We start from the raw sequence: 9,332 nt of genomic DNA, 5'->3' as shown, positions 1-9,332 counted from the left end.
TAATGAGCTCCCAACTTTCCTCCTACCCCAACTAGCTAATTACCTACCCAATCATCTCTCTTTCTTAATAAAGATTAATCAAGCAACAACTACTTTCATAAACTTGGCTAAAAATATCACTGTAACTAATGTGTGGAATCTTAAAATGTTTGTTTCAATCATGTGTTAAAAAAAAACAGGGATAAACTGTCCAAAAGTATGTAATAATAATATATGGTTAATATAAAAATTTTAAAGTTATACATTTTTTCTATTTAAGTGTTAATTTTTTTCTGTCAATTCAAGTGATTCATGTTATAAACGTTATCATTTTAAATGTTTCGACTATAAAGATCATTAAATTTTTTTGTTAAAAATCAATCAATCAATTTATGTTCGACATGTAATTTATTTTTTTTAAAAATAAAATTCATGAATTTTCAAAAGAATCTAAAATTTTTCTGACTCTTCACAAGTACCCAAATTTCAGAAAAAACTCCACAGCAACCCCACGCAGCCCAAATACTAGCGACTGGATTCTACCGGCCACGCATCGTTCCCCACTAAACCGGCGAACAATCGGATTCCACTGACCACATCGACGAGCGATGGAATTCCACTGGCCCATGGAATTATATGTCGAATGAGTACGATTTCGAGCAAAAAGAGAGAAGGGGAAGAACGGTTGGACATCTATCGCTGTCGATGACACAATTGTATTCATTCGATCCACCATTCGGCTAGGCCGATCAAACCTATTTGTTTTGGGGTTCGATTTTGCAAGTGATCCATAAGCACTAGTAGAAGTAAAAGCATATCCAGAATCTGATACCAACAGCAGTAGAGAAGACCCCCTGCTGAGGTGTGTGATTAGCATAGGCTATCTCCCTCTTTTGCTACCATCGAGCCAATGGTCTTCGCCTTCGGTGACTTCTCCAGGAGGATGGGAAAGTAAAATTAGTGTCTATTCCGTCACTGTACCTTGTCGCTGGATACGTCGTCTCTCCCAAAGAAGCATTCGTCGGTGGCACGGGAATAGGGATAGAGATTTGGGTTTTTTTCTTTTGTAATTTCAAAATATTTAGGGTTTTTTAAAAATAAAAATCAATATTCTTAAGTTTTTTATTAAAAAATATAAACGCAATATGTGTCATTTAACATAATTTTTTAACGGATGTTATGACCGAAACACTTAAAATGATAATATTTGTAATATTAAGCACATGAATTAACTAAAAAATAAACATCTAAATGAAAATATATATAATTTAAGTATTTTTTTATCAAGCCATAATAATAATAATAGAAGCTATTGATTTTTATTTTTATACAGTAAATGAATATTGCTGTCAATTGTAATTAAAAACACCTTAACAAAACCCTAAATAATTATATGATTATAATAGTTGGATGGTATCAGATTAAAATAATTAAATTTTCATATTGATCGATGCTCTGTGAGTTGTGATGTTTACTTACTTAATTGCAGATCTTAAAAAGTATAGCGGGTGATGGGCAAAATTCTTTAGATAATGCTGTGAAAAAAGAATTCGATATGAAAGATAATTATCATTTTTTAATTAGGGTTTTGCTATGATATCTGTTGAAAAATGTCTGGATTATTTGACCCTTTTTAGAGATATTTAAATGATTCCATAATTTTAAATTCCAGGATTTTCAATTCTTAGAATCTCTACTATTAAACTACATGGAACTGAAGAAAACGTTGTATTTTTCCAAAAATATCATATCTTCCGTACGTATTTTCAAAAACATCAAATTATTTTCAAAAACATCAATAAATCTTCTCAAATGATCACGTGCGACAGCTTTAATATACGACTAAAAAAATGCGTTATCGATTTGTGTTATATTTTTTTAACAAAGGGTAAAAAATTACTGGAAACATTATTATTTCTACGGTTTGTTATTATTAAGCGCTTTATGGTTTTACCGGTAATTAACCCAATAATAACTAAACCGATAGAAATAATATATTTTAGGTAATTTTTACTAATTTATTAAAAATTAATAAAATCTATAGCATCTTTCTTAATTGATATTAAAAACGTCGCACTGTAGAACTTCTCGTACTGTAACATTGCAACAGCCTAGTAATTATTCCCCCGACAAAATACCATGGTGATGTATATTTTATTTATTTATCTAAATGAAATTTATTGAATATCGAACTAGTATTTTTCTTACAGAGAGTCTAATTTATTTAATTTTTTTATTATATTATATTTTATATAAATAACATAAAATTTCAGAAAATTATTAAAATATAAATTTGATATATTAGTTATATTATATATTGAATGCATTTTGTTTTAAGAATTAGAAATTATAACGATAATATATTTATAAAATTTCATTCAGATATTATATATTAATATTAAAATTTAATTTGTTAAAAATAACATATATTACAAAATAATTTGGTAACAAATACTCTTTTATTCATCAACCAGCATTTATCTATATTTCTGTTAAAAAATTAAATAAGATAATACAATATTTCTAGAACAATGTATATTTTTTATAATTTATTCTTTAAACTAAATCTATATTTTATGAACCAAACGTCTACCAGAGATTAGAGTTACTGACGAAATGATTTATAGGGTCAATTTGCTATAAAAAAATAAAGACAGTAAAATGAAAATTTCTCTGTAGAACAGGGATCAAATAGGCATAAAACGAGAGAAAAAAAGAATTTATCGGAAACACTAATAAATCACAATTACAGGGCTTTAAGTCGGTGCTTAAAATATTTAATGAACAATAAATCTTATTAAATATATTATAAGTCAGGGATTTAAAGAATATATGCATTAAATTTATAAGAAATAATTTCCTTCCAACATATTAAGTATTTCCTTAATTGAGTTAAATTCAACCGGAGAATCCGTCAAATGAAACCTAATTGAGATTAACAAAGGAAAGAAGCGAGCGAAGCAAGGCAAAAACCAGTCAACAACGCCCTCCCTCCACAAACTCATTTTCCACAAACTCAATTTTCCACAATAAAAAAAAAAAACTTTCTTTATATAAATCTTCTCAAATCTACCCTCCTCTCTCGAACTTTCTCTTTCTCGTGTTTTCTATCTTTATTGATTCGTACAATGCCACAGGACAATTTAGAAACCCTTGTTTCCGCCTGTGCGGCGGTTCTTGCGATAACAAAATCGTCTGCGAGACCTTAGCAACCACCGAAGGCGACCCCGACGAGCGACTCCACACGGCAGAGGAATCCGTCGAAGAATCAATCCCGCCGGATTTCCCGCCTGAATCATTTTGGTTATCCAAAGACGCCGAGTTCGACTGGTTTGATCGCAACGCTTTTACGAACGGAGAGACTCGCAAGGGAACTCTGCTTCCAACTCTACCAATCTTAATCCTAATTTGAATCGACTCCAATTCTCAAGGCTTTCCCGTTAGAAAATCTAAAGCCTCTATATTCGGATTACCGAAACCACAGAAATCTTGCTTTATTGAAGCGAAGAACAGGAAGTATGCTAAGCCTGGAAAGACTGTATTGTTTCCTAAACGTCCGGTTCTGTTAAATCGGATCCACCATTTGTTGAACCGTCTTCGCCTAAGGTTCTTGTATGGGAAGAGTGAGATCGAGGAGACCGGAATCGCTCACTCAAAAAGAAGTGTCAAAATCCGGACGACGTCATAGCAGTTAAGAGAAAGAAGAAAAAGAAGCGGTTAGTTCCAAGTTTGTGTGCTATTTTCGGGTCAAACGGCAGAGTACGTGAGCCACACATTGTTGAAGTGGAGCCTTCGCCGCCTAGGAACAGCAACATTAGGTCTCGTTGCCGCCGGATGATGGTGAATCAATATCGAGGAGCCTGAAATTACGGAGACGGAACCGGTTATTGAGCCGGTCGGTCTAGGTGGAATGAAGCACTTCGCGTCTGGTAGAAGATCTGTCCCGTTGATCTAAACCGTTGGAAAAGGTTTGTTAGTGGTGGGCATAGGGTCGCGCTAAGTTTTGTTTGGTGCTGACGTGCATGATGATTGTTAAATGATGAAGCTGCTTGACTGATTGGGGTTATAGTCCGTTGTTAGTTAGGAAGCTGTTAGAATGATGTTAGTTGTTATGTTAGTATTGTTCAGTTACTCGTTATAAGCAGGCTATAAACTCTTGTATAAATGGAACAGTGTAGCTCAATGAAAATAAAGAATACAGATTCTTCATATTGCTTTCTTAGTTAGCATTTCAATATGGTATCAATCGCCATAAGTTCCTGGAGCCATGTATTTCTTGCTGCGAAACTTGAAGTATGCGTGTTAAAGCTTGGAAGGTAGTTGATCAACTGAATAGTATTTTTGATTGATTAACAGATCTTTATACGCTTGTTCTTTTCTCCTCTGGTTGTTTTGGTTCAATGTTCACTAACAAGAAAAATCAATGTGGTTCTTGATGAAACGAATTTCTTGTTGTGGAAACAACAAGTTTTGCTCACTGTACGTAGTCATAAGCTGAACGTCTTCTCACGGTGCGATGCAATCTCCACCAGAAATAACACTTGATGAAGATGGCAACTTGATTCCAAATGAAACGTATGATGACTTTGTTGCCCAAGACAGTGCGTTAGCGTCTTGGCTACTGTCTACTATTAGTTCACATCTCTTGTCATAGTTTGTGGGAGCTGACACAGCTGTATCAATATGGGCAACAATGTTGCAGTATTTTGCAACAAGGTCTTCAACCTCGGTGATGAGTTTACACTGTAAACTTCAATCTCTTAAGAAAGGAGAAGAGTATGCGAATTTACATTGCTAAAGTCAAAGAGGTTTGTGAGCATTGGCATTGTGTGGAAGCCCGGTTTCACCTGTAGGACATTGCTAGCATTTTGAAAGGACTACCACGGGAATATCAGCCTTTCATGGTTTATTACATCGAGTGGTGATATGCTGCCTTAGATAAGGTTTGTACTATGTTAATAGATGTAGAACTCAAATTGCTGGTTTTGCAGCTCAAGAAGAAATGGTGACGGATGCGGCTCACGTTGCTCATAGGGCTGGTCCAGGTGATTATAACAAACGATCCTATTCGAATTATAATAGAGATCATGGGTTCACTTCTCGGTCAGGTGGCAGGACAGACGGTCGAACAGGTCAAGGGCGAGGTAGACCACGGGCTCAGTGTAACTATGGTAAAATGGACACTAGTCAACAGGTGTTGGCATCGTTATGATGAGTCTTTCAAATAGTTACTAACACTCAATCGAGGTATGATGAGTCGACCTAAGCTCACATTGTTGCATATGATAACTATGACTGTATGTGTGCTTCGAGAGGGTCTCGGTTACGTGCTTCAACTAGTGCCAATACTTCTACAAATAAGCAGGATCAGTGGATCATTGACTCTGGAGCCACCCATCATGTTACCCTAGATGCAGATGTTGTAACTCATAAGACTGGATGCAGTGGTCCAGGTAAGTTGTTTGTGGGAGATGGTGTCTCGTTATCTGTGGTTTAGTTGGTAGTACAACCATGAAATTTGCTTCTAGAGTACTGCTTGTTATGATTACTTCATGTGCCTAGCATTACACAAAAATTTATTGTCTGTATCCAAGTTGCTAGAGACACAATATGGTGTTGATTCTATTCACAAAGTTGTTGTGTTCGTGATGCAATTAGTGGAGAGGTGATTCTTTAAGGAAGGATGCAAGACGGGCTTTACATGTTTCCTAGTACTACTGTCTCAATACTTGTAAAGTGCATATGTAAATGTTGCTTCAGCCAATAGTGCTTATAACCTTTGCATAGAAGGTTAGGACGCAACATATGAAACAATTGCAAGTGTATGCAAAGCTATTGATGTTCAAGTCAATAAAAATGTGAATACGGTTTGTGAAGCGTGTTGCATTGACAAAAGCCATAAATTGCCCTTTAGTAACTCTAAAACTGCTTATGTTAAACCCTTTTAATGGTATACACAGATATTTGGGGACCAACTCATGTAGCCTCGAATGGTTATCGATACTACTGTCATTGTTGATGCTTACTCAAGACACACTTGGGTCTACTTCTCAAAGACAGGTCACAAGCACTAAATACATTTAAGGTATTTCAGCAGATGGCAGCAACTCAATTTGGGCTGGCTGTAAAGGTTGTACAAAGCGATTGGGGTGGAGAGTATGGCAGTCTGTCAACCATGTTGCTAAGAGAAGAGATTGAGCATCGTGTTGCCTGCCCGCATACGTCTGAACAGAACGACGTGGTCGAGAGGAAGCATCGACGTGTCATTGAACTCGCCTTGGTTCTGTTAGCACAAGCTGTTATGCCCTGCGTTACTGGTACTATGCAACTGCTACTGCTGTGTTCCTCATTAATCGACTTCCTACCAGAGTTTTAGAAGGGCTGTCACCCTATGAAAAGTTGTTTGAAAAGAAACTGGATTATGGTTTTATGAGAGTCTTTGGATGTAAATGCTTTCCTCACCTACTGTTGTTTCAGCAGCACAAGCTTGAATTTCGTTCACAACCTTGCACGTTTCTTGGCTATAGTCCTCAGCACAAAGGCTATATGTCTAGCAACTAGTGGATGTATATATTTCCAGACATGTAGTCTTTGACGAGTTTGTCTTTCCGTTTGCAGGCGTTAGAGAATCGAGTAACATGAATCAAGTCAACAAATAAAAATCTACTGAACTTGAAGTTGTTACTGACGTGCGCTAGTTGAATGGTAACACATTTGGTTCAAGTCAAGGAATGACTTCTGTTAATATGGATATAGCTGGTTTGACTGAATGAAAATGAAGATGTTATGGGAGAAAATTCTGACCATATGGATCAGAATTTATCTGGTCGTGGTGAGGCTTCACCAAAAACTGCTACTCCTAATCTTGGTGAGTCTTTATTAGGAGCTGCTGCTCGTGAAGGTATTCATGAAGGAGGTGTCACAACTGAAGCTGTTCAGTTAGCAAATCTCAGGCAGTCTGTGGCAGCAACTGATCTCGTTGACAGTGCTACCTCCTCGAGTGATAGTAATGGTTCTGGTGTGGTAAACCGCCACTCGATGATGACAAGGAGTAAGTGTGGCATATTTAAGCCTAAAGTGTATGTGGCTAGTTGTGCTGAAATGGAACCTCTTAATGTTCATGAAGCAATTCAGTCACCTCATTGGAAAGTAGCAGTGCTTGCTGAGCTTGAAGCGTTAAGGAAGAATGGCACGTGGACATTAGTCAAGTTACCTGAAGGTCGCTCGGTTGTAGGGTGCAAGTGGCTTTTCAAACTAAAAAAGAACCCAGATGGCTCTATTAGCAGGTATAAAGCGAGGTTAGTAGCTAAAGTATACTCTCATATGCCAGGGCACGATTTTGGAGAAACTTTCAGTCCTGTTGTTAGATTTACAACATTAAATATAATTCTTTCTCTAGCTTTTACCAATGACTGGCAATTACGCCAGGTAGACGTGAACAACACATTCCTGCATGGTGACTTGCATGAAGAGGTGTTCATGCATCAGCCACCAGGTTTCGAGCAAGTGGTTGCAGATGGTAGTCCCTTGGTGTGCAGGTTAGAGAAGGCCCTGTATGGTTTACGCCAAGCTCCTCGAAATTGGCATGATAAATTGAAGAATTGCCTACTTAAAATTAGCTTTAAAGAGTCTTCAGCTGACACCTCGTTGTTTGTCTGCTGGGAAGGGAGCAACTGTGTTTACATACTTGTGTATGTAGATGATATTGTGTTGACTGGGAATTCAAATGAAAAGATTGAAGAAGTAATGAAATTTCTTGGAAGAGAATTTGCTTTAAAAGATATTGGTGATTTACATTACTTTTTAGGCATAGAAGTGAAACGTTCTGGCAGTTCATTAGTTCTCAGCCAGAGAAAGTTTATCCTAGAGTTGCTAATAAAGACAAAGATGAGCAATGCTAATCCTGCATCTACACCAATGCTTGTATCTGCCAAGTTGAGTCATGATACGGGGACGTTGCTTCCAGACACATATGAATATTGAAGCATTGTAGGTGCATTATTGTATGCATGTCACACTCGCCCGGACATAACCTTCAGTATTAACAAAGCAGCTCAGTATATGCATGCTCCAAGACAGGAGCATCTTGCTGCTGTTAAAAGAATCTTAAGGTACCTGGTGGGAACAATTAACCATGGCTTGGTTATTGCACCAACTGTAGCAGGGTTCAATATAGTAGCCTTTGCTGATGCTGATTGGGCTGCAAGTGCTGATGATCGCAAGTCTATCTCAGGTTATTGCGTGTATGTTGGTGACAATCTCGTGTTGTGGAGCTCGAAGAAACAAAAGTCAGTTTCCAGATCAACCATGGAAGCTGAATATAGAAGTGTAGCAGATATTACTACTGAGACAACGTGGGTGGATTCTCTTTTAAATGACTTAGGTGTTGCAAGGCAGAAAACTCCAATAGTTTGGTGTGATAACAGTAGTGATGTAGCCATGACAGCAAACCCAGTTTATCATGCAAAGAGCAAACATGTTGAACTTGATGTTCACTTTGTTCGAGAGAAAGTAGCATTGAAGCAAGTTTTGATAAACTATGTGCCAGGAAGTCACCAGGTTGCTTATGGATTCACAAAGCCATTAGCTGTTGCTCGGTTTGAGGTGTTTAAAGCCAGGGTAAATGTTCAGTCTTTTCTTTGGAGAGAAGAAGAAGAAGCCGGGAGAATGTTAAATGATGAAGCTGCTTGATTGATGGGTGTTATAGTCAGTTGTGTAGTTAGGAAGCTGTTAGAATGATTGTTACTTGTTATGTTAGTTATTGTGCAGTTACTCGGTCATAAGCAGGCTGTAAACTCTTGTATAAATTGAACAATGTAGCTCAATGAAAATAGAGAATACAGATTCTTTATATTGCTTTCTTAGTTAGCATTTCAACAATGATCAACGCTTTGGGGAGGTAAACAGATTTTCTCTTTTTTTTTTCACAAGAGTTCGTAGATAAAGAGTGTTTTGAAGTGCAGAGTTTGTAAAATTTTCGTTTAATAAAAACTTTAAAAACATGAGAAATTTCATTTAACCATGAATTTAGGAAAGTCATCATTGAACATAGCGAGAGTTTTTTGTATGATTAATTATGCATGAATCAGTTTGTTCATATCTATACTCTGATTAAACAAATTATATGATTGAATTTGAACCACTTTTATTATTGAGGGTGAGGTTTTTTTCCTGATAAAATTCTATTTCACAATATAAAACTCTTTTAGTTTAAACATATTAAGATTATGAATTGATTGAGATTAACGATAGGAAGTAGAGTTTAAATCTCAGTATCAATTTTCACTCATCCAAATCCAACGATTTTAAATCTGTGTAAAACTCTTCTTTTCCTAATAAATATTTTTTTTCAT

Source organism: Hibiscus syriacus, unplaced genomic scaffold (genome assembly GCF_006381635.1).
Source record: "Hibiscus syriacus cultivar Baekdansim isolate YM2019G1 unplaced genomic scaffold, ASM638163v2 tig00112503_pilon, whole genome shotgun sequence".
NCBI classification, from domain to species: domain Eukaryota; kingdom Viridiplantae; phylum Streptophyta; class Magnoliopsida; order Malvales; family Malvaceae; genus Hibiscus; species Hibiscus syriacus.
Note: the sequence above shows the minus strand (reverse complement) of the source record.